The following is a 24,249-nucleotide window of genomic DNA, read 5'->3' as shown; positions in this document are numbered from 1 at the left end:
TCCTGAAACGGGCCTGCAGGTTAGCCCAGAAGCATACAGGTGGTCTGGCAACTTTGCTATACAAGATGGCGTCTCTCTTCCTATTAGTAAGAGAAGGTCTACTTTGCAGTCATGCACACTGCCGCCCTCCCACTGGAACTGCCTTGCAATGGCTGGAGTCAGTTTGAAATTCACAGGCAGAGGCTTAGGTGCACTCCCAGCGCTGACATTTTGCCTGAGGATATGGAGGTTTGACCTGAAAGCCAGGCTGTGCAGCTGGATCATTTTCTATATGGCTCCTGGCTTGGTGTCGTAGGATCCAAGAAGACCCCCTCCTTTCTAAGACAACATTCCCAGAGTCAGGAAAATTGGCGAGGCAGACAGGGCTGAAGTGAGCGGTCAGGGTGAGGAAGGGGCCTGCATGGGAGTGAGAAACCCTTACAAATGTTTCCATCTTCCCGGAGGAGTTAAGTTTCTCTAAATTTGTGGTCCCTCCGACTCCACAGGAATTGTATCTTTCTGCAGTGTTCCCAGGCAATTATTCCCCCTCACAAAGCTGAGCCTCCCCTTTCAGGACCCAATCAAGTGGCCACAAATCAAAGATAGCTTGGACTCATTCCACTAATAGCATTGGAAAGCCATTAGCTGAAGTTGTTTGAAAAGGGAAGTGGCTCAGATATCTCTGGGCTCACAAGGAAAGCTTCTGTAATGTCAGATTATGGTTACCAAATGGCTTAGTGGACTGAGGCATCACATTTCTCATAATGAGAGGTTATTTATTGCACCACTGAACCAACACACTCTCCCTTGCTCACTTGCACAAGATAAGATGAAGAGCCCTTTCAAGTTGAATTAAGTTTAAAAGGAAAAGCAACACACATGCTCCCAGCTAATGGTGGGGTTTAGCTCCGGCTGTGTAGGGACGAAGTGTAGATGGCTCCCTCTGTGGGTGGTCGGAGGGGCTCTGCAAGGCTCTCCTTGCCCCAGTCTCTAATGCTTGCGGATGAACTCCCTCGGACCATTTCTTTTGGGTAAGGCACTGTTTCCAAGAAAGCCTTTGTCAAAATGTTAAAAACTTGTCCCATTCAACGTCCTCAACCTAACAGGAGCTCCTCTTTCTTAGGGGGAACTTCCTCCAGCGCCCCCTTCCCGTGGTTCCGACCGGCTGTCAATCCCAGCACTCCCCGCTCTCGCCCGCCCACGGAGGGGGCATGGGTCCCTCCTTCGGGGCACAGTGATTGGCTCAGGGATGGGCACATGACAGAGCTTGGGCCAATCAGAGGCCTTTCCTAGGAGTGATTTGAGGAGAGCTCAGAGAGGCCGCATTTTAGCCCAAGAGGTTGGAGGGAGGGATCGGAAGCGAGGCTTCCAGAGAACCTGTTTTTGGTGGCAGAAAAAGCCTATGTCCACTGGACAGAATGAAAGCATGTGAGGTAAAGAGAGAGGAGAGACAAAGGGAGGGCTCCTCATGGCATCGAGGCCCAATTCTAGCACGGGGAACCGAGATACGTGTCCGGATGCTCCAGAATCCTTCCAATAAAGCCCTTTTTAAATTAAGCTTGTTTGTAGTGGGCTTCTACCACTCACGGGACGGAATACTCTGACTAACGCAGCCATCCATGTGCCCGTCTTCTACGGCTTTCCGTAAACATTTCTGCATGACGGGCAAGTGCAGGCTGCCTCCCCCTGACGCTGGGCCCCCAGGTGCCAGGTGCCTCTGCTGGTCAGGAGTGGAAGGCAGCAGAGGAAGGAAAGTAAAATGCAAACACGTTGGCCTCCTGGAAGTGAAAGCGGAGGGCAGACACGTGGGCTCTTCTTTCTGGGGTTCTGGGAAGGGTCTTTGGAAGAAAGGGCTCTGCAGCCAAGGTAGTTGTGTGTGGGCGTCCGAGGCCTCGGAGCTCAGGCCGAGTGCGGAGGAGGGAGGGAAGCAGGACCCCTCTCCCCCCAGCCCAGGCTCCCCCCTGGACTCTCCCAGCGGCCCCCAGCCCTTCCCCGACCCTGCCGCCTCTTTACCGCCCCCCAGATAAGCCAGGAGGGAACCGGTCCAGACTGGTTGCGCCTCAGCTGGCCTTTCTGCTCTACCGTGCTCCACCCCCGGGGTGGTCAGGAGGGGTGGTCAGGAGGGTCGGGCGGTGCGGTGTAGATCCCTGAGCCCGGGGGTCCCGGTGGCAGGTGCTCGGAGGCTGGTGGGAGGTGGGCTGGGGCCCAGGCTCAGGGTCCGGAGAAGCACGCGGGGGCGGAGAATAATGAACTCCTTCGTGACTCTCTCCGCAGGCTTTCAATTACAAGTCATCCTGGCATTGGTTCAAAGTGCCCCAACACCCCCTGGAGCCCTGCGGCTGGGCAGAGCGGCCCACGTGGCTTTTTCGATCTCCAGGGTGTGACAACGTCGCTGTGGCCTTGGCAGTGATGGAGGAGGGGCGCTGGGAACACGCTGGAAGACAGGCATCGAACTGAAATCACATTTACCAGCACACGTATTCTTGGGTCTTTGTGCAGGTATGTTGACAGAGAGCGCTGAGCTGGCAGTGGGGTGGGGAGCGCTCCCTGACGCCAGGCCCTATGTGCCAGTCCCGCACGAATCATTTGGACGTTGGGGGAGGCAGAGAAAAGTAAGTCATTATTCCTGAGTTCCAGGCAGTGGGCGAAGCAAACACTAGAGGAAGATAATGTGCTACAATACAGGCTTTGCTCAGATCCTCCAGAACATTCCTCAGAGCAGAGAGGTAGGTGTAGTGGCCCAGCTGCGTGGAACTGGTTCCCGCAGGGCAGTGGGAGAACCAGGCAGGAGGACTGACCTCCGAGTCCCGGGAAGAAAGCTCAGGAAGTGATGGGAGTCTGCAGTTTAGCGCCCAGGAGTCGATGGAATCTGATGGAAACAAAGGGTCTGTGGGAAGGGCGGGTCATGAAGGGGTGGTGGGTGTCTGAAGGGGTGGTGGGATCCGGGAAAGGCGGATGGGAGGAGGTAGACCCTGAAACTACCCCACAGCACTGAAGCAGAGGCTGTGGTCTTTCATTGTGAAACCTGCAGCTGATGGCGGGAGGGAAGAATATTCCCTGAGAAGGCACGGCGGACCTGAGAGCGGGGAGAGGGAGTGTTGGCTCCCGGCTGCAGGTGCCAGGCCCAGGGTCCCAATCTGCTCCAGCGCTCCACAGCTGGCGGTGGCCGGTGCCCAGATGTTTTGGTTAGAAAGAAACACTTTTCAGGCAACCTGAAGAAGTCCCAGGAAATCTATCACTGGAAGAAAATATCCTTTTAGGGTTTTGATGTAGGTGGAGGGAATGCAGGGTGGAGTTCAAGCTCATGTTTGCACCGAAAGGAATGAAACGGTACATGGCGTCCTTTCAGACATGGCTCGACTGTGTTTGGGAATGCCTTGGGCTCTAGGGTATAGGGGAGGGTAAAATTATCTCACTGTAATTTGAGAAAAAGTGTCTATTTTCTTATTCCTTGAAGAAGTAAAAATAAGGCGTGTGTGTGTGTGCGCGTGCGCACGCTCGTGAACAGCGGGGGTGCTGTCTGGGCTACCTGAGGACAGGACATCTGATAAAAGGCTCTTGTTCTATGAGTTATTCAGTCAGTTGCTTCTGTCAAGTCTTTCGAAGTCAACATTTCCAAGCCTCACAGCAAGGACACCACCAGGGCTGTAGGAAAAGACATGCCATCTTTCCCGGTTCTGTTCTCCTAGCACTCTCTTCTCCCCTCTGTGATGTCTTCTTAGGAGGGAAGAAATTGGTCAAAGGCTGGAAGGTTCAGGACACCGCATCAGGACCCCCTGTGCTCCCCTAAACTCCATCTCTGACAGTTTATTTTCCAAACTTAAAAGGTTTTGTGAACTTACTAGAAGCCACGTGTTCCCAAGAATAGAAAACATGTCGTCTGGAAGTCCCCAAGTGCCCAGGGCTGGCAGGACATGGTGGTAGAGGGTCTTGTCTGGCTGTTGAATGTATGCTCGTGATGCCTAGGGGGGAATCCAGGACGTTGCGAATGTGGCCGGAATAGGCAGCAGACACACAGAATGAGGGAGTTTGACTCCACTGTCTTCGAGCCCTGGAGACAAGTCTGGCTCTGGGAATGCCAGGATCATGGTGGGAGGCGTTGGGTGCCAGAAAACCTAGACAGGGACAGACCAGAGAGGTGTGGGTCCCTGGGGATTGAGCAGGTTTCAGTGAAGCCCCAGTTCACTCCTCAAAGTCTGGGGGTGGAGAAAATTCCTCCAATCTCACCCTTCCCTTTTAATTTCCTCTCTGGGCCTCATTTTCCTTGTCTGATGAAGAGAGTGAGCTGGATAATCCCTAAAGTCTTTTCAGCTCGAACCTCCTGGGTAGGGCTGGCTACATAATTTCTTGGGCCCAAGGCAAAATGAAAATGCAAGGTCCTTGTTCGAAAATCAGGGGAAAAGGACTCTTCAAGGTCTTAAAAATATAAAGCATTTCCTTTCTCCTTTGTTCTCTCGAATAGTCATGATGTTTTTCATTTACTATTTAATGTTACTCTAAGTAAAGACCAATTAAAACTTATATTATTAGCATGAATTTTACCATTCATCTTTATATTGTGTAATGGCAGTTATAAATTATAAACTATAAGAGCATTGAAATTATAGGCAAAATCATGCAATTCATGTTTTGTAGCTTGCGCGTGCACATGTATTATTTTGTTTTAAGCAGAACAGCAGAAGCACTGCACACAACTAACTCAGCTGTTTGCACTTAACTTTTTAAAAAAAATTTTTGAAATGTTTTGAGAGAGAGAGAGAGATAGTGTGAGCCAGGGGAGGGGTAGAGAGAGGGAAACACAGAATCTGAAGCAGGCTTTAGGTTGTGAGCACAGAGGCTGATGTGGGGCTCGAACTCAAAAACCTTGAGATCATGAACTGAGCTGAAATCCTAGGCCTAACCGACTGAGCCACCCAGGTGCCCATTCTTGATATGTGCACATTGTCCTCACGCTCTCTACCTTTGGCTTTCTGATGAGTAAGGAGGGCATAAGAGGAAGAGGAACAGGGGAGGGCTCATTTTTTCCCTTTCCTTCCATGTTGCTATTTTCAGCCTAAGTGGTTGATTAAGGGCAGGGAAGTAACATGAGTAAGAGAGCAAAAAGCTGATTCAGAAAAATATCACCTGTTTCTATAAAAAGTAACAAAAAAGGAACCATCACAGAATCTTGGAATATACAAAGATGTTACAAGAAAAAAAAAAAGGAAAGGAAAAGTAAAAACAAATATCAAAGTACACACTCCAGAAAAAGTGTTGCAGTCTCGCTGGTAAAAATGATGACTGCGCTTTGGAATGGCCAAAATCTGACAACACCAAATGTTGGAGAGGATGTGGAGCAACAGGAACTCTTATTCGTTGCTGGTGGGAATACAAAATGGTACAGCCACTTTAGAAGACAATTTGCTGGTTTCTTAGAACACTAAACATACTCTCACCATACAATCTAGCAATCCTACTCTTTGGTATTTACCCAAATGAATTGAACACTTATGTCCACACCAAAACCTGGACACGGAAGTTTACAGCAGCTTTATCCGTGATTGCCAAACCTTGGAAGCAACCAAGATGGCCATCAGTAGGTGAATGGATAAATAAACGATGGCACATTCACACAATGGAATATTACCCAGTGATTGTAAAGAAAGAACTGTCAAGTCATGAAAAGACCAAGGAACCTTAAATGCACATTATTACTAGGTAAAAGAAACCGATCTGAAATATGATTCCAACTATATGACTTTCTGGAAAAGGCAAAACAATGGAGACAATAAACAGATCAGTTGTTGTCAGGGGCTATGGAGTGGAAGGGATGAGTTGGTGGAGCACAGGGGATTTTTAGGGCAATAAAACTATTCTATATATTATAATGGTGGACACATCATCATTCCTTTGTTAAAACCCATAGAATGTACAATGCCAAGAGTAAACTCTAATGTAAACTATGGTCTTTGGGTGGTAATGATGTGTCAATGTAGGTTCATCAATTGTAACAAACATACCACTTCTAGTGTGGGATGTTGATAGTGGGGGAGGCTATGCATGTTGGGGGGTGGGGGCCATGTGGGAACTCTCTGTACTCTCCACTTGATTTTGCTACGGTCTTAACACTTCTCTAAAAAAAAATAAAGTTTGTTTAAAAACCTATGACAAAATCCTTTGGAATTAATTTCAAAAATAATCAAATCAAGAGCCCAAAGCAGAGATATAAAAGATCAGGGAGATGTATTGCAATAACAAAGGTTGCTGAAATTTAAATGTGTAAAATATAAATTACCAAATAAGATTCAAGAGAAGATAGAATATCTATATAGACCAATTATAGTAAAGGATCTAGAGAAAGCTGTCAAACATCTCTCATATCCAAAAAGCACAGAACCCAGAAATTTTTAAAAAAGCAGAAAAACCTATGATTAAAATTAAGGCTATATTGGATGGAACATGAAGGAAAACAGATACTGCTGAATATAGTGTGGAGGATATAAATGAAAAATCTGAGCAAAATGATAAGAAAACAGAGAGCTTTGATGATTAAGAGGCACTACCAGTCTGCATAACCCAGAATAGACTCCTCCCCTTTTGCCTTCTGTAAAATGAGTTTTTTCTTTGTATAAATTGACCAATAGATCAAGTCGGGGGCACCTGGGTGGTGCAGTCGGTTAAGCGGTCACCTTGCCATGCATAGCACCTTCCTGCCCATCACAAACACTATTACACATCCCACACAACTTTCGAATGTCCCATGGCACATTAGTGTAAAAAACTCACTGGCCATTGCTTGAACCTAGATGTGAACTCCATTTTACATAGAAATACAAATACTTTTTTACATGGTAATAAAATACATTGAGTTTTCCAGGAATGCAAGTGTCCTGTAAATCAGTTCACTGTTTTACTTTCAAGTAATAGTATCCTGACTTTTTGCTGATTCCTTGTAGGTGTAATTTGAGAATTACACATTTTTGCTTTTCACTTAAAGTTTTCCTCCCTCACCACAGGCCCATGAGGAATAAGTCTGTGTGGTAGAAATATTTAATGTACAACACATGCTGAATAATATCTTGAACATACATTTATAAGGTAAGATTTATGAAAGACCAATGATTAGTTAATAGACCACATGCCTCGAAATGTTGGCTACTTACACCTGAATTTCTCACACAGGAGAGGTATAGATTGGCCCCAGATTCTCTAGAAAATGCTTACATTTTGTATTTCTCTTATAATGACAATCTAAAAAGGAATAAGCAAGCATGTTCTGGATTACTCAGGCACTCACCTTCTGATAATTACTGCCACCAATTTAGTACATGTGTTTAAAGTTTTGTTTGTGATCATCTTGGGAACCATAGCATGGATTTAATTGCTGTTGGCCAATGATAAAACAGTTAAGAAATTAAGCGTCAGACACTGAAAAAATTGATTTATCTGAAATACCCATCTCTTTAAAGAAACACATAGATGAGATCTTACTCTAGGTCTCAATCTAATTGCTTACTGTGTTTTGCATAAAAGATATAAGATGGTGGATGTTAGTTGGGTACCACTGGTTTAGACTGTGCCCTCCTGAGAGTCACCCTATTCCAGAATAACTGGGACTAGCAATTTGACTGAAGACTATGGGCAAACAGTTCTTTGGCAGAATTGTCTCCGACACACGCATTCCTCATGTCTCTATGTATTTCCTCTTCCCTTTCTGCACTCTTGAAAGCAAAACTCTTTCAATAAAGCCAGTACAGCCCTCTACTATGAGATCTAGACAAATATGTTGTCCTGACCTCAAGCTCTAGCTAACATAATTTGAAATGTAGTTGATAGAAAGGCTTACCATTAATACATTAATGCTCTTTAAGAAAGATAAACCATGGCACCAGGTCACTGTGTGGATACAGATGTTTCAAGTTAAAAAAAAAAAAAAAAGGCTTCCTATTGCCTGTGAACTATTTTCCAAATATATATCATGGAGTCAGGACCCTATAAAGGTGGGTCTTGTATCAAATCTGGTGTGGACAGCACACATTTGTGATTCTGGAGGTCGCACAAGAAGCCAGAATACCATGACATAAATAAGATAAAAGTTTATTCCTTTGTCATGTGTCTAGACGTGAGTGTCCAGGTGGTGGGCAGTTTTTCCATCCTTCACTTATGGATTCCATATCTGGGTCCAAGGCTCTACTTGTTGCCATTTGCATCCGGGAAGAAGAGGAACAAGAGAGGTCTCAGGTAGGGGGCTTGGTCTTTAGGATGTTAGCTCAGGGTTTTAGCATGTCATGTCAGTTCATGCACTGTTGGCTCAGACCTAGTCACATGACTGTACCTAGCTGCAAGAGAAGCTGGCAGTTGTACCCTCTAGCTGGGTAGCCATGTGCTGGGATAAAATTGGGTTTTTCTTAACAAAAGGAAGAGTTGCAAATGGATACTAGGAGGCAATGATCAGTCCCTACTTTGGGCCATGTGTACCTTTACTTTTCCTATGTTCTAGCTGTACAAATATACTACCTGGATATGTGCTTTGTCTCCTAGGATGTGGGCCTTTTTGCCCATATCTCCCGCTGTCTAGGACATCCTTTCCCTCCTCCACTTGTAAACAAAGAGCCAGAGGGAGAGAGGGAGAACTGAGAATTTGGGAAAACTTCATGGACAAAGTAGCATGTTATTTTGTGCCATGAAGTATCCTTCATGGCACAAAAAATGTGGAGGAGAAAAAATGTGCCCCAAAGGGAGGTGTGACCACAAAGACCCAGAGCCAGGAAACAAAGCACATGTTGGGGGTAATCAATGGTATTACCCATGATATATCTTCTATTTCTTTGTTTCTTTTAAATTTGTGAATTTTATTTATTTATTTATTTATTTATTTATTTATTTATTTATTTACTTATGAACATGTCTTATTTGCGAATAGGTTTTGCTTTTCATGATAGTTTTGAAGCTTCTTGAAATAAGGCTCAAAAGTTGACATTTTGTGTTTGAACTCTAGCTCTGCCACTTAGGAGCCTTGTGACCTTGGCAAAGTTACCAAAACTTGCTAAACATGGTTTTTACCTTCAGTAAAAATGGATGAATGCTATTACCTGCCTGAGGATTACAGATACTTTCTGTGAAGACTTTAGCAAAGTGTCTGGCATGTAGTATGTGTTCAATAAATAGGAACTAGTATTACTATCGTTTTTGTGTTACCAGAATCTCTCATATTCTGTTTGCATATAAGCGCTAAATAATTGTTGTCTTGAAATAAGATATTTATGGGACATCTACTAATATTCTTAGAGTAAAATTATAATAGTTAGTGTTTATACAACTCTTGGGCAAAGTCATTTGTGCCTCACCACAATCTTAGAAGGTGGGTATTACTGTTCCCATTTTCGGATGGGATGAAGCATGGGGAGGTCACATGACTTGCTCAAGGTCATGTATGCAGTCTTAAGGTCTGAGTGGAGCATAGCTCTTTGAAATCCATATGCAATACTCTTTCCAGTTTCTACCCTGATGTCTGGTACTTTTAAAAATTAAAATACTGCTAAAACTATGTCATTTTTGTGAATTGTAAGGGAAGATTTCTGCAGAATTATGAATGACACCATTTAGGAGGAGTTGGCTGTTTTGCATTCTTCAAAAGACAAAGGAACCAAGCAAGGATGGGGTGGGCAAGTACTGGAGGGCTGCTGAGCGAGCCTCCCCCAGCCTTAGAAACCCTGCCTCTTCCTGCCCACCTCTTGTTCCTAGGTCTACCAAATGGCAACTTCCTCTTGCACACAACAGATGTTCTGTACATTCCTGGATGGCATTTCCCGTGAAATCAGATCTTAAAGGTGGATTGTCAGGATCAGTAATATGAAAAGCCAGAAGTTTAAGCCCAAATGTGTTGGAAATGAAAAACTCAATTTAACAAAAAACACAAACACATGCATCATCTATAAATCAGGCCTTATAGACCCAAGTAAAACTGGCTTCAAATCCAGAGAGCCCATGCATCCTGAAGGCCCAGGAGAGGCAATGTAAATCAGAAAGGTTTGCTGGTTTGTTAATTTTAGCTACTCTGACTGGTGTGAGGTGGTATCTCAGTGTGGTTTTGATTTGTATTTCCCTGATGATGAGCGATGTTGAGCATCTTTTCATGTGTCTGTTAGCCATCTGGATGTCTTCTTTGGAAAAGTGTCTATTCATGTCCTCTGCCCATTTCTTCACTGGATTATTTGTTTTACGGGTGTTGAGTTTGGTAAGTTCTTTATAGATTTTGGATACTAACCCTTTATCCGATATGTCATTTGCAAATATCTTCTCCCATTCCGTAGGTCACCTTTTAGTTTTGCTGATTGTTTGCTGATTGCTTGCTATGTGGAAACTTTTTATCTTGATGAGGTCCCATTCATTTTTGCTTTTATTTCCCTTGCCCTCAGAGACATGTCAAGTAAGAAGTTGCTGCGGCTGACGTAAAAGAGGTCGTTGACTGTTTTCTCCTCTAGGTGGTTTCCTGTCTTTCATCTGCTTTGAAATGGATTTAGGTTGTTCATCCATTTTGAATTTATTTTTGTGTACGGTGTAAGAAAACGGTCCAGTTTCATTCTTCTGCATGTTGCTGTCCAGTTCTCCCAGCACCATTTGCTAAAGAGACTGCTTTTTCAAAGATTAGTTGGCCATACATTTGTGGGTCCATTTCTGGGTTCTCTGTTCTATTCCATTGGTCTGTGTGTTTTTGTGCCCATACCATACTGTCTTGATGATTACAGCTTTGTAATACAGCTTGAAATCCGGGATTGTGATGCCTCCAACTTTGGTTTTCTTTTTCAACTTTACTTTGGCTATTCAGGGTCTTTTGTGGTTTCATACAAGTTTTAGGATTGTTTGTTCTAGCTCTGAGAAGAATGCTGGTGCTATTTTGATTGGGATTGCATTGAATGTGTAGATTGCTTAGGGTAGTATCGGCATTTTAACAGTATTTGTTCTTCCAATCCATGAGCATGGAATGTTTTCCATTTCTTTGTATCTCTTCAATTTCTTTCATAAGCTTTCCATAGTTTTCAGCGTACATAACTTTTACCTCTTTGGTTAGGTTTATTCCTCGGTATTTTATGGTTCTTGGTGGATTGTAAATGGGATGGATTCCTTGATATCTCTTTCTGTTGCTTCATTATTGGTGTATAGGAATGTAACCAATTTCTGTACATTGATTTTATATCCCACGACTTTGCTGAATTCATGGATCAGTTCTCGCAGTTTTTTGGTGGAGTCTATCAGGTTTTCCATGTAGAGTATCATGTCATCTGCAAAAAGTGAAAGTTTGACTTTTTCAATTTGGATGCCTTTTATTTCACTTTGTTGTCTGATTGCTGAGGCTAGGACTTCCAACACTATGCTAAACAACTATGCTAAACAACTATGCTAAACAACAGTAGTGAGAGTAGACATCCCTGTCATGTTCCTGATCTCAGGGGGAAAGCTCTCAGTTTTTCCCCATTGCGAATGTATTAGCTGTAGGCTTTTCATATAGAGCTTTTATGATGTTAAGGTATGTTCCTTCTATTCTGACTTTCTTGAGGGTTTTTAATTAAGAAAGGATGCTGTATTTTGTTAAATGCTTTTCTGCATCTATTGATAGGATCATACGGTTCTTATCCTTTCTTCTGTTAATGTGATGTATCATGTTGATTGACTTGTTAATGTTGAACCAGTCCTGAAGTCCAGGAATTAATGCCATTTAATCATGGTGAATAATTCTTTTAATATACTGTTGAATTCAGTTTACTAGTATCTTGTTGAGAATTTTTGCATCATGTTCATCAGGGATATTGGCCTGTAATTCTCCTTTTAAGTGGGGTCTTTGTCTGGTTTGGGAATCAAGGTAATGCTGGCTTCATAGAATGAGTCTGGAAGCTTTCCTTCCATTTCTATTTTTTTAAACAGCTTAAGAAGAATAGGTATTAACTCTGCTTTAAATGTCTGGTAGAATTCCCCTAGGAAGCCATCTGGCCCAGGACTCTTATTTGTTGGGAGATTTTTGATAACCAATTCAATTTCTTCACTGGTTATGGGTCTGTTCAAATTTTCTATTTCTTCCCATTTGAGTTGTGGTAGTGTGTGGGTGTCTAGGAATTTGTCCATTTCTTCAAGGATGTCCAGTTTGTTGGCATATAATTTTTCATAGTATTTTCTAATAATTGCTTGTATTTTGGTGATGTTGGTTGTGATCTCTCCTCTTTCATCAGTGATTTTATCTATATGAGTCCTCTCACTTTTCTTTTTGAGGAGTCTGTCTAGGGGTTTATCAATTTTGTTTATTCTTTCAGAAAACCAGCTCTTAGATTCATTGATCTGTTCTATTCCTTTTTTGATTCTATATTGTTTATTTCTGCTGTAATCTTTATTATTTCTCTTCTTTTGCTGGCTTTGGGCTTTCTTTGCTGGTCTGTTTCTGGTTCCTTTAGGCACGAGGTTAGGTTCTGTATTTGGGAACATGGAAAAAAACAGTTGTTGCCAAGGATGTGGAGAAAGGGGAACCCTCTTGCACCGTTGGTAGGAATGCAACCTGGTGCAGCCACTCTGGAAAACAGTGTGGAGGTTCCTCAAAAAATTAAAAATAGAATTACCCTATGACCCAACAATAGCACTACTAGGAATTTATCCAAAGGAGTGCTGATGCATAGGGGCACATGTACCCCAATGTTTATAACATCACTATCAACGATAGCCAAATTTTGGAAAGAGCCCAAATGTCTATCAACTGATGAATGGATAAAGAAGATGTGATACACACACACACACACACACACACACACACACACACACAGGAATACTACTCAGCAAAGAAAAAGAATGAAATCATGCCATTCACAACAACTTGGATGGAACTGGAGGGTATTATGCTAAGTGAAATAAGCCAGTCAGAAAAAGACGGATATCATATGTTTTTACAAATATATGGAATTTTAGAAATTTAACAGAAGACCATAGGGGAAAGGAAAGAAAAATAAGTTACAAACAGAGAAGGAGGCATCACAGGTAATGATCTTGTGGTCTGTGAGTTTGAGCCCCCCGTTGGGCTCTGTGCTGACAGCTCAGAGCCTGGAGCCCACTTTGGATTCTGTGTCTCCCCCTCTCTCTGCCCCCTCCCCCCTGCTCATGCTCTGTCTCTCTGTCTCTCTCTCTCTCTCTCTGTCAAAAATAAATAAACATTAAAAAAATTAAAATAAATACAGAGAACAAACTGAGGGTTGATGGAGGTGAGGAGTTGGGGGTGGGAAAATGGGAGATGGGTATTGAGAAGGGTACTTGTTGGGATGAGCACTGGCTGTTGTATGTAAGTGGTGAATTACGGGAATCTACTCCTGAACCAAGACTACACTGTATGCACTGTATGTTAGCTAATGTGACAATAAATTATTAAAAACAAAAAAGAGGGGTGCCTGGGTGGCGCAGTCGGTTAAGCGTCCGACTTCAGCCAGGTCACGATCTCGCGGTCCGGGAGTTCGAGCCCTGCGTCAGGCTCTGGGCTGATGGCTCAGAGCCTGGAGCCTGTTTCCGATTCTGTGTCTCCCTCTCTCTCTGCCCCTCCCCCATTCATGCTCTGTCTCTCTCTGTCCCAAAAATAAATAAACATTGAAAAAAAAATAAAAAAAAAAAATAAAAAAAAAAAAACAAAAAAGAAAGGTGTGCTGGTCTGCAGAGGGAGGGCATTAGCCAACCTAAGAAGTGTGGCTCATGGAGCTCAGCTGCGAATAAGGCATTTCCTGACATCTGCCTACATCGCCTCCTATGTGTAGTAACTAAGGCAGCCTGGGTCAAGGATGGTGACTAGGTGGTCACATCTGTTCTTGACATTACTGAAGTGTGAGGAACCATGCTCTGGCTTCCACTGCAAGTGGGTAGGGCCCTTTCTACATACCCTTGGGGAAGATCTGTACAAATGGGAAATTACAAGCAAACTCCTGGTCTTAAACCAACTGCAGGAAGATGGTGCTTCTTCACGGGAGAAATGTGGTTTGTTTTCAGTAAATGAAGGGTGGCCATCTTGGAACCCCTAGTGGCCAGCAGGTGTCTATAAATCAATAGATTGTTGCCCCAAGTCACCCCAAACAGAGCATTCTTAGGAATATAGTTATTGAGAAATGAATAGAATTTGGTGAAGAAAATGAGAAGCTTTTTTGAGCGGGCATTTGAATAAAGGGGGAGATATATTACATTTCTGGATGGAAATTCTCAAAATTCTGGGTCTGTCAACACAATCCTGAAAGTGTTGAGGTGAAGTCAGATATCTTGGCTATTGTTAACTGCTGCCAGGGATACCTGGGCACCCTGAGACACCTTGGACCTAACATCACTCGGGGGGGGGGGGGTGGCACTCCCACAGCTTTGCTTTAGGAGCCTTTGCTGAGGATTCTTCCAGACAAGAGCTGGAGAAGGAGGCTGGCTGCAAATTTCCTACAACCAAGGAATCTGGCTCAGCCTTCAGGTGATAGGGAAGGTCTGGAAAAACATAAGGGACAAAGAATAATGATACTTGAGGGAATTTTCACCACACGGAATCAGGAGCTAGGGAAACCTGAAGTTCAGGGAAGCTGTCAGTGAAGTAACATGGAAACCACTTGGCTTGCCAGGAGCTTAGTAATATGGCGTGGGATCAGCCAGTCTATTATGCAGATATAATGGAAGAGAAAGTGCTTCCACTGCTCATTCCACAGCCAAACCACAGATCCAGGCAATTCCTTGCTCCGGAGGCAACAAAGACACACTCATAGGGTTTGGCTCCTTTCTCTTGAATTCTACACCTTTAGCTAACAAAGTCAGTCACGCAAAGCTGGGCTGCTAGGAAGTGCATCCATGGCGACTGCAGAAATCCCTGCCCTCCTTTCCCTCAGATGTCACCTCCCACAAGCCCCCACTCATGCGTTCTCAGAATTCCTGTTAATCACATGACTGATCATTTCTTCTAGAAGTAACCAACATTCTGAATTTGATTTCTGTGAACCCTTGGTTTAAAAAAATAGGTTATTGGGGTGCCTGGGTGGCTCAGTCGGTTAAGCATCTGATTTAGGCTCAGGTCGTGCTTTCATGGTTTGTGAGTTCGAGCCCTGCAACAAGCTCTCTGCTGACAGCTCAGAGCCTGGATCCTGCTTTGGATTCTGTGTTTCCCTCTCTCTCTGCCCCTGCCCTGCTCACGCTCTGTTTCTCTCTCTCTCAAAGTGAATATTAAAAAAACCAAATTATCACATACATATATAATATCAAATAGTGTATTTTTTGCTTGTTTAAAAAATGGTATTTTACGGGGCGCCTGGGTGGCTCAGTCGGTTGGGCGTCCGACTTCAGCTCAGGTCATGATCTCGCAGTCTGTGAGTTTGAGCCCTGCGTCGGGCTCTGTGCTGACAGCTCAGAGCCTGGAGCCTGTTTCAGATTCTGTGTCTCCCTCTCTCTCTGACCTTCCCCTGTTAATGCTGTCTCTCTCTGTCTCAAAAATAAATAAACGTTAAAAAAAATTTTTAAAAAATGGTATTTTACTATACCCAGTCTTTTTTTCACTTGCTTTTTTCACATTTTATTGTGCATGAATAAATGACTGTTTATTCATTCTCTGGCCACTTTGGACAAGGGTTATTTGCAGTTGTTATTACAATGCTGTTAAGAATGTTCCTATATGTAAATGCTGTGCAAGAGATTCTCTAGGATTTATCCTTAGAAGTAGAATCACATGAATCTTGGACATGTATGCAAGAATTTCTTTACAGTAGAACTGCTAGGCTATAAAGTATGTGAATGTTCAGCTTATTTTTTCCAAAGTGGTTGTACCAGTTGACTCCTGCCAATAATGTATAAAAATTCCAGTTGATTCACACCCCGACCAAGACTTTGACAGTGTTGGGACTTCTTATTTGCTCATCCACTGGGTGAAAAGTAATGGTGTCTGAATGTCTCCTTGATTACTAATGAGGTTGAGTGTCCCTTCATGTGTTTGGGGGCCTGTCATGTTTCCTGCTTTGTCCTAGTTCTATCTTTTGCTCATTTTTCTATTGGGATTTATTCATTTATTTATTGGACTTAGAAGATAAAAAAAGTAAACCGTCTTTATGTACATTTTATTGGTCATACATGTTGCAAATTATCTTCTCCTGATTTGTGGGGTTTCTGACCACTTTCATCATCATGGGATGTATTGTTAAACAGATGTTCTTAATTTGAATGCAGCTGAATTTATTATTTTTTCTTTTGTAGTTTGTACTGTTTATTATTTTTAAAATATTTATTTATTTTTGAGAGAGAGAGTGAGAGCAAGAGATTGCGGGAGAGGGGCAGAGAGAGAGAGAGAGAGAGAGACAGTGACAGAGACAGAGGTTCCAAAGTGGGCTCTGTGCTGACAGCAGTGAAGCCGATGTGGGGCTCGAACTCACAAACCACGAGATCGTGACCTGAGCTGAAGTTGGACTTTTAACAAACTTAACACTTAACTGAGCCACCCAGGTGTCCTGCAGTTTGTACTATTTATTTATTTATTTATTCATTCATTCATTTAATATTTATTTATTTTTGACAGAGAGAGAGAGAGAGAGGGAGAGAGAGAGAGAGACAGAGCATGAGCGGGGGAGGGGCAGAGAGAGAGGGAGACACAGAATCTGAAACAGGCTCCAGGCTCTGAGCTCCGAGCATCAACACAGAGCCCGACGCGGGGCTCAAACTCACAGACCGTGAGATTATGACCTGAGCCGAAGTCGGATGTTCGACCGACTGAGCCACCCAGGCGCCCCATGCAGTTTGTACTTTTTAAAGTAACCTTCACTACTTTCAGGTTCTAGAGATATTCTCCTGCATTGTCTTCCAAATTTTAAGTGTTTTGCCTTTTACATCTAAGTCTTAAATCCTCTAGGATTTGACATTTCTGCATGGTGTGAAGCAAGATCTAATTACAGGGTTTCTTTTCCATATAGAAAACCAATTGGTCTTGCACTGTTTATTAATGAATTTGCTGTTTCCTTGCCAATTTGCAATGCCTTCTCTGTCGTATGTCAAGGATCCACCCTCCTCTCCTCTCTCTCTCTATGTTTCTGGGCCTTTTCATCTATTTCATTGGGCAATTTGTATATAACTGTGCCACTACAATACTGTCTTTATTATATAGACAACTTTGTACAACTTTGTAATGAATCTTGATAGTCCCCTTCAGGAATGCCTTGTTTGTTCTTAGGTCTTTGCTCCTGCATATAAATTTGAGAATTATCAGTCAAGTTCTTCAACAATTCTATTTGGCTTTACTGGAATTGCATCCAGTCTTTAGATCAGTTTGGGAAGAAGTGACATATGTATGATATTTCCAAAAGATTATATTATGGCCCTTGAGTAGCAGAAGCTCTAGTGGGGAAGACAGACATAGATACACCATTATAATACCATGTGGTAAATATTACATAAACATGAAATACCAGGGAGGAGTTAGGGAAAATGTTACAGAGAAGGTAACGTGTATAGATTCTCAGTGAACAAAGATTTTGTATTCTGGCTTCAGATATAAAATGTCTATTCCATTTTGTCAGACTCCTTCAAGAAATAACCACCAAGGCTACCCTTATTGAAACCCAAGGGTTGGGCTAAAATTGCTGGGATGGTTGCACAGCTAGATCAGTTTGCCCTGCGTCTAAATCCAAACCAGTGTGCCTCATTCATTCTTTCTTTGTATCCAAACTTGGACATCAGCACATGGCATCTCTTCTTGGATTCTTTACCCCATATCCTAAGTGTTTTGGTTACTTTAGTATGTCTTATCTTTCCCAGACAGATCTGCTTAGGATCTACTCATATTCTTTATGAAGCCAATTTGTACCAGCTTTACAAGTTCAACTTGCAATAGCTTAGCCTCTAAGGTTTTATTCAATTCTGGACCAAGTTTTCCTAGTCATATTTCAACAGTCAATTAGTACAAACCATGGAGTTTGGTTTGTACTAAACCTAAAAGGTTTTTAGAAGCTACAGAGTCAAGGGATTTGGAATCAGGTAGACTGAGGTTCAAGTCTCGACTCTACCTTATTAGCTGGGTGGCATTGGGCCAACCATTTAACATTTCTGATTATGTGGTTCTTCATGTATAACATGGGATGATAATTCCGGGTTGCAGATAATATATATAAAAGGTCTTGCACATTTAATCCTTCAATCAAAGGAGGAACAAAAAAAAAGTTAGTTTCAAAAATTAGAACATCAAAGGTAACTAGATACAAGAAGACAACTAGGACAGGAAGATAACTTGATTCTGACATCAGTTTTTCCTTGGCAAAGTATGTGAAATGGTGGGAGCTTAGGCACTCACGGAGGATGTGCTGAGAGAACAACGCATGCTAATATAGTCCACAGATTCACATGGACACTCCACTTTAGTCCAGAGATGATTTAAGATATCATGTGAAAATAGAGAAGCTAGAATAAGGTAACACTTTAGAAGGGATGAAAAAGGCAAATCCAATTAAGGGTGGGGACACACAGCATGAAGTGAAGGAAGGAAAGAGGAAGTATAGAAAATACACACGAGGGAGTCCATTCCACACTTTTGCTTTAAGGGAGCCATGGATGTGATGCCAGACTTTCCAGTGGCCACTACCAATAGTCATGATGACAAGTATAGATAACTACAGGGAATGACAAATACAGGGGAATGATGAGCCTGGAGAGGGGCTGGAGACGGGAGTCCCCTTGACCATGATGAGGTTTGAGCCAGGTTCTGAAGGATGTTAGAGCCGTGGGTTCCAGACAGAGACAGCCACACAAACAAAAATACATAGGAAGAGAGTAAAGAGGTTGTCCTGGGGGTATGGCGCACCCTTCGGATAGCCTAAAGGTAGGGCAGGCTGATGACTGAGGTCTTTGATACTGTTCTTTAGATTTCACACAAAAGGGAGCCTCTACTGTCCCTGAGGAGAAAATACCCTGAGAAGAATAGTATTTGGAAGAAGTGATCCTGGCACCACACAGCTGCAATTTTCCCCTTTGCAAATTATAATTCATCATGAGCATTTAGGAAAACGCTGTCACGCATGTCTCTCCTGATGTGGTTCACATCTGGCTCTGCCATTGGCAATCCAGAATATTTAGAAAATCTGTGCAGCATTAGTGTCTAATAACCTTTGCTTTAAACACAGGGAAGCAAACCACAAACTTAGAAATGGCACATATCCCTCTGCAGTAATTGAGTCCAGGTTTCCTGTGTAACTTAGGAAATCCCTCATTGTTGCCGCATCTAGTAGTCTGAACCATGGCAGGAGTGCAGAAAACTGGGGAGGTTGAAATTAATCTCAGAAATAAGAGGAAACTTACTGACTTTCGCTTTCAGTTTGCTTTCCTTGCATATGTAAAGTTTTGAGAATTTAAAATGGCTCTAGACTTGAAAGGCATTCTGCTTAGAATACTTACAGTACAATCAGCAGGGTTTTTAAAAAGAGGAAGTTATAATTTTGTAGCATGTGGACATCAGTGATCAGTTCAAATATTTAGATTTAAAATTTAGGCTTGAACTTTTGGCTGAATGGAGTTTTCCTTTGTTGTATTTAGAGGGGCTAACGAGTTTCTTCAGCCCTTAAAAATAAAAAAATGAGGGCAATAGCACCTTTGTTGTTCAAGGACAGAAGCCTGCAGAAGACAGAAGCATCAAGTACCACAATGGCTGAGCGTTTGGGGTCAGGGAAATATCTGGAGGAACACACACATTACAGCTCTTTTTTAAAAATTCTTTTTAATGTTAATCTATTTTTGAGAGAGAGACAAAGTGCAAGCAGGGGAGGGGCAGAGAGAGAGAGGGAGACACAGAATCCGAAGCAGGCTCCAGGCTCCGAGCTGTCAGTACAGAGCCAGATATGGGGCTCGAACTCATGAACCATGAGACCATGACCTGAGCTGAAGTTGGATGCTTAACCAACTGAGCCACCCAGGCGCCCCGGGGGAACTCTTTTTTATGAGACTGTGGGTGACCTCTTCTTGACTCCAGTTGGTTGTAATCCATGTATAAGTCATCCTCCAGCACAGCTGTTATCAGGCTACATGGGGAAAGCATGTCCCCCCCCAATCTCTTGATGGAGAAGTGGAAAAGACAAGTCTTCATTGCTTCGACAGTCATGCATTCACCTCATATAATCCAAGTGGCTGTTTTGTTTAGAGGTCTTTCCCAATTGACTCTTATGAAGTAAGTCGAATTTGTTGAAAGTGTTTGGTAAGATGAACCACAGACCCGTCTGCGTTGGTTTGTCCCTAACTCTCGGCTAGGGAGAGCATTTCGTTCGCAAGTGGCAGAACCTTTGGGAGAAAGACAGTCCCGGTGAGCAGATCTGATTTTGACTACTTCCATGCCTACATGGACTGTCCAGATTGGGCAGTTCATTGTGATCCTGGGTGATTTATTTTCTTTGTAGGGAAGTGAAAGTACAAGCCAGAAGAAATACAGCAAGTGTAGAGCTTTGTGGGAAGTCAGTTTTTCTTTCTCCCCATGCCTCCAACCCTTTTATAAAAAAGTAAGCTCTATGCCTAACATGGGGCTTGAGCTCATGAACCTGAGGTCAGGATTTGCCTGCCCAGCTGACTGAACCAACCAGGCACCCCAAGTCAGTTTTTCGTAATGAAATTCATTTATTCACATATTTACCAATTCTTACGTAGAGCCCTCTATGTGTTAGCTGCTGGAGATATGTGGGAATACTGATGAACAAGATAAATTGTGGTCCATGAACCATTAATGTGACATATGGCAGAGTGACAGTTTTCAAAATGTGTACCAAATGATGTTATCTAGTCCATGAAATTATCTTGCCTCCGCTGAAACAAATAAAGTAGAAAGTGGGTGGTGGTAGTGAATTATTTTCTCAAACAAATTTGGGAAACACCACTTCTGTTCTGGAGAAACACATTGTACCATCAAGTAATAAAGGCTTTGATATATTCTGCTGTATTTGTGCTATTCATTAATTCAATCCAGTATTTATCAAAAGCATTTAACCACAGAAGCCCACCTACTAATATCTTGGGGACTAGTTTTCTATAAAGCACCCTTTGGAGAACACTGTGGTGGAGACAGCTTAGTGGAAATGAACGAGTGTCAAAAACGATCAGGATCGCAGATTTGGCTGTGGTTACTGGTGGTCAAGTGTTGCTGCCACTGAGTGAAATGCACCTTGGAAGCCACCGGGATCTGTCCTCTGGGCGACCAAAAACACTTCCGTTCAGGACATGGGGTTCTCTTGCTGTGTACTTCTCCTGTGAGACAGGCCCTTGTCCCAGCCACCCTGCCCCATTTCATTTGCTTTCACACTCCTGGCCCCAACTTCACCTTCACCTGGGAGCACTCTCCAAGGGGGCCTCCTTAGAATAAAGGAGGATGACTTTCCAAGTAATAAAGGAAAATGACTTTTATTATTTTATTTTCTTGTGACAGCAGCAAAGCAAGCTTGAAATAAACACTATGAAATAATGTGAACCAGTGAGAGGAAACACAAGCCCATCAAGAAATAACTACTGTTAATACCTTAGTGACCGTCCTCTCAGAGTTCTGTACCCCACCCCCACCCCCAGACACACATACTTATCAAAAAATGGGATCATTTGGCATTTTTCACTTATTGTGCGGGGCTGTCTTGTTTTCATCATCCACAGAGTGCCTCACACAGAGAGTGATACTTTGTAAGTGGTCAGCAAATACTGGAGGAACAAATGACCAGTTCTAAGGTCTCTTCTGGCTTTAAACCTATTTGATCTTTTTCATTCTTCTACCCTGCGAATGTTCCATGTGGCCTCAATTTACCTCTATTGGTTTTTTAAAAAACATAGTAGGCTTTATTTTTAGAACAGTTTTAGATTTACAGAGAAATTGAGCAAATCCTTGAGAGTTTTCATACATGATTCCTCCCCACAGTCAGGTTCCCTGTTATAAACATCTTGCATTCATGTGGAGCATTTGGTACTGTCAGGTCCCCATTTTATTTTATTTAAAGTTTACTTATTTATTTGAAGAGAAAGAGAGAGAGAACGAGCGAGCAAGCAAGTGGGGAAGGAGCAGAGCAGGAGAGAGATCATTCCAAGAAGTCTCCATGCCTAGCACAGAGCCCAACCCAGGGCTCGATCTCACAATTGTGAGATCATGACCTGATCCAAAATCAAGAGTCGGACTCTTAACTGACTGAGCCACCCAGGTGCCCTTTCCCCCTATATTTTAATCATTCTAATAGGGGTACAGTGGTATCTTACTATTGTTTTTAAATTTTTTTAATTTAAATTGAAGTTAGTTAACAATTAGTGTAATAATGATTTCAGGAATAGAATTTGGTGATTCATCACTTACATAGAACACCCAGTGCTCATCCCAACAAGTTCCCTCCTTAATACCTATCGCCCATTTAGTCCATTCCCCTCACCCAGCACCCCACCAGCAACCCTCAGTTTGTTTTCTGTATTTAAGAGTCTCTATGGTTTGTCTCCCTCTCTGTTCTTATTTTTTGCTTCCCTTCCCCTAAGTTCATCTGTTTTGTTTCTTAAATTCCACATGAGTTTCACTGTTGTTTTAATTTGCCATTCCCTAGTGACAGTTCTCAAAGTGTGTACCAAATGATGGTATCCAGTCCATGAAATTCTCTTTTCTACACCAAAATGGATAAATAGAGCAGGAGGTGGGTGGTGGGAGTGAATATTTTTCTCAAACAAATTTGGGAAACACTATACTCTGTTCGGGAGATATACATTGTACCGTCAAGTAATAAAGGCTTTGTTGTGTTCAATAAATATCTGTATGTTACTTATATATTTATTTAAAGTTTGTTTATCTTATTTAGTGAGGTGTCTGTTCAGATCTTTTGCCTATTTGTTAACTGGGTTGTTCATTCCTTATTGCTGAGTTTTGGGAGGTTTTTTTTTTTTTTTTTTATCTGGTGACAGTTTTATTGGGTACAGAATTCTAGGTTGATGGTTTTTCCTTCAACACTGAATATTTCACTTCACTGTCTTCTTGCTTGCATGGTTTGTGAAGAGAAGCCCAGTGTAATTCTTCTACAGTCAAGTGTTCTGTTCTTTTGTAATTTTCCCTGGGTCTTTGATTTACTGTGGTTTGATACATCTGGGTATAGATTTTTACATATTTATCTTGTTTGGTATTCTGTAAGCTTTCTGGCTCTGTGGTTTGGTGTCTGTCATTAATTTTGAGAATTTCTCAGCCATTATTACTTCAAATATATCTTCAGTTCCTTTCTTTGTTCTCCTTCTCATATTTCTGTTTCACATATATTCTACCTTATGTGGTTGTTCTGCAGTACTTTGATATTCTGTTCCATTTTAAAAAATCATTCTTTCTCTTTTCATGTCTGTTTGGGAGGTTTCTATAGACATATTTTCAAGCTCACTGATTTTTTAGAGTTTGCATTTCTCTGTTTACATTATCCATTGGTTCTTGCATATTGTCTAATTTTCTGTTAGAGCCCTTAACATACATACATATATATATATATGTGTGTGTGTGTGTGTGTGTGTGTATATTTTTTTTTTAATTTTTTTTTTTTTTTACATTTTATTTTTGAGAGAGAGAGACAGAGCACAAGTGGGGGAGGGGCAGAGAGAGAGAGAAAGAGGGAGACACAGAATCTGAAGCAGGCTCCAGGCTCCGAGCCGTCAGTACAAAGCCCAATGTGGGGCTCAAACTCACAAACCGTGAGATCATGACCTGAGCCAGAGTCAGACGCTCAACCAACTGAGCCACCCAGGTGTCCCATAGAGCCCTTAACATATTAATCATAGTTATTTTAAACTCCGTATATGATAATTCCAAAATCGATGTCCTACCTGAGTCTGGTTGTTATACATTCTTTGTGTCTTCAGACTATGTTTTTTCTTGCTTTTTAGTATGTTTTTGAATTTTTTGTTGAAAGCTGGGCACGATGTATTGGGTAAAGATCGAGGCTTTTAGTGTGAGGTTTTATGGTAATCTGGCTTGAAGCTGTGCTATGTTTAGTGTCTTCTGTAACTGTAGGTGCCAGAGGCTTCATTTCCCCCTATTTTTTCTTATTTCCCTCCCTCTCCTGTTGCCTTCATGTCTCCCTAAGAACTCCTTCTTAAATAGGTCTTTGTTTTACAGTTCTTTCATTTGTATGCCCCAGTCACTACCAGAGCCCTAGTGATGTGGCAGTTGGGTGTGGGAGAGGGGAGGTGTTCTACCATCTTACGATTAAAAAACTTCAGTGTTTTAGTGGGGCCTGTGTCCCTAGACTGTGACCTTTAAAAGCATTTCTTGGCCTTTTTCCTCCTCTTGTGTGGGACAAGGCTAGAGGGAGT

At 42.4% G+C, this 24,249-nt stretch overlaps 1 long non-coding RNA gene across 2 annotated transcripts in view; it reads left to right on the top strand.

Annotated features, from left to right (window-relative positions):
• Positions 1–1,291: 1,291 nt before the first annotated feature.
• LOC147582339 (uncharacterized) overlaps positions 1,292–24,249 on the top strand; it is a 135,704-nt gene continuing 112,746 nt past the window's right edge. For both annotated transcript variants that reach the window (XR_015248992.1, XR_015248991.1), the window contains exons 1-2: positions 1,292–1,412; positions 2,254–2,478. This is a non-coding gene — a long non-coding RNA (uncharacterized LOC147582339). The remainder of the gene's footprint in view (positions 1,413–2,253; positions 2,479–24,249) is intronic.

This window comes from Puma concolor, chromosome A3 (assembly GCF_028749965.1).
Source record: "Puma concolor isolate L17-30 chromosome A3, mPumCon1.1.hap2, whole genome shotgun sequence".
Lineage (NCBI taxonomy): Eukaryota > Metazoa > Chordata > Mammalia > Carnivora > Felidae > Puma > Puma concolor.
This window is presented reverse-complemented; position numbering and strand designations above follow the sequence as displayed.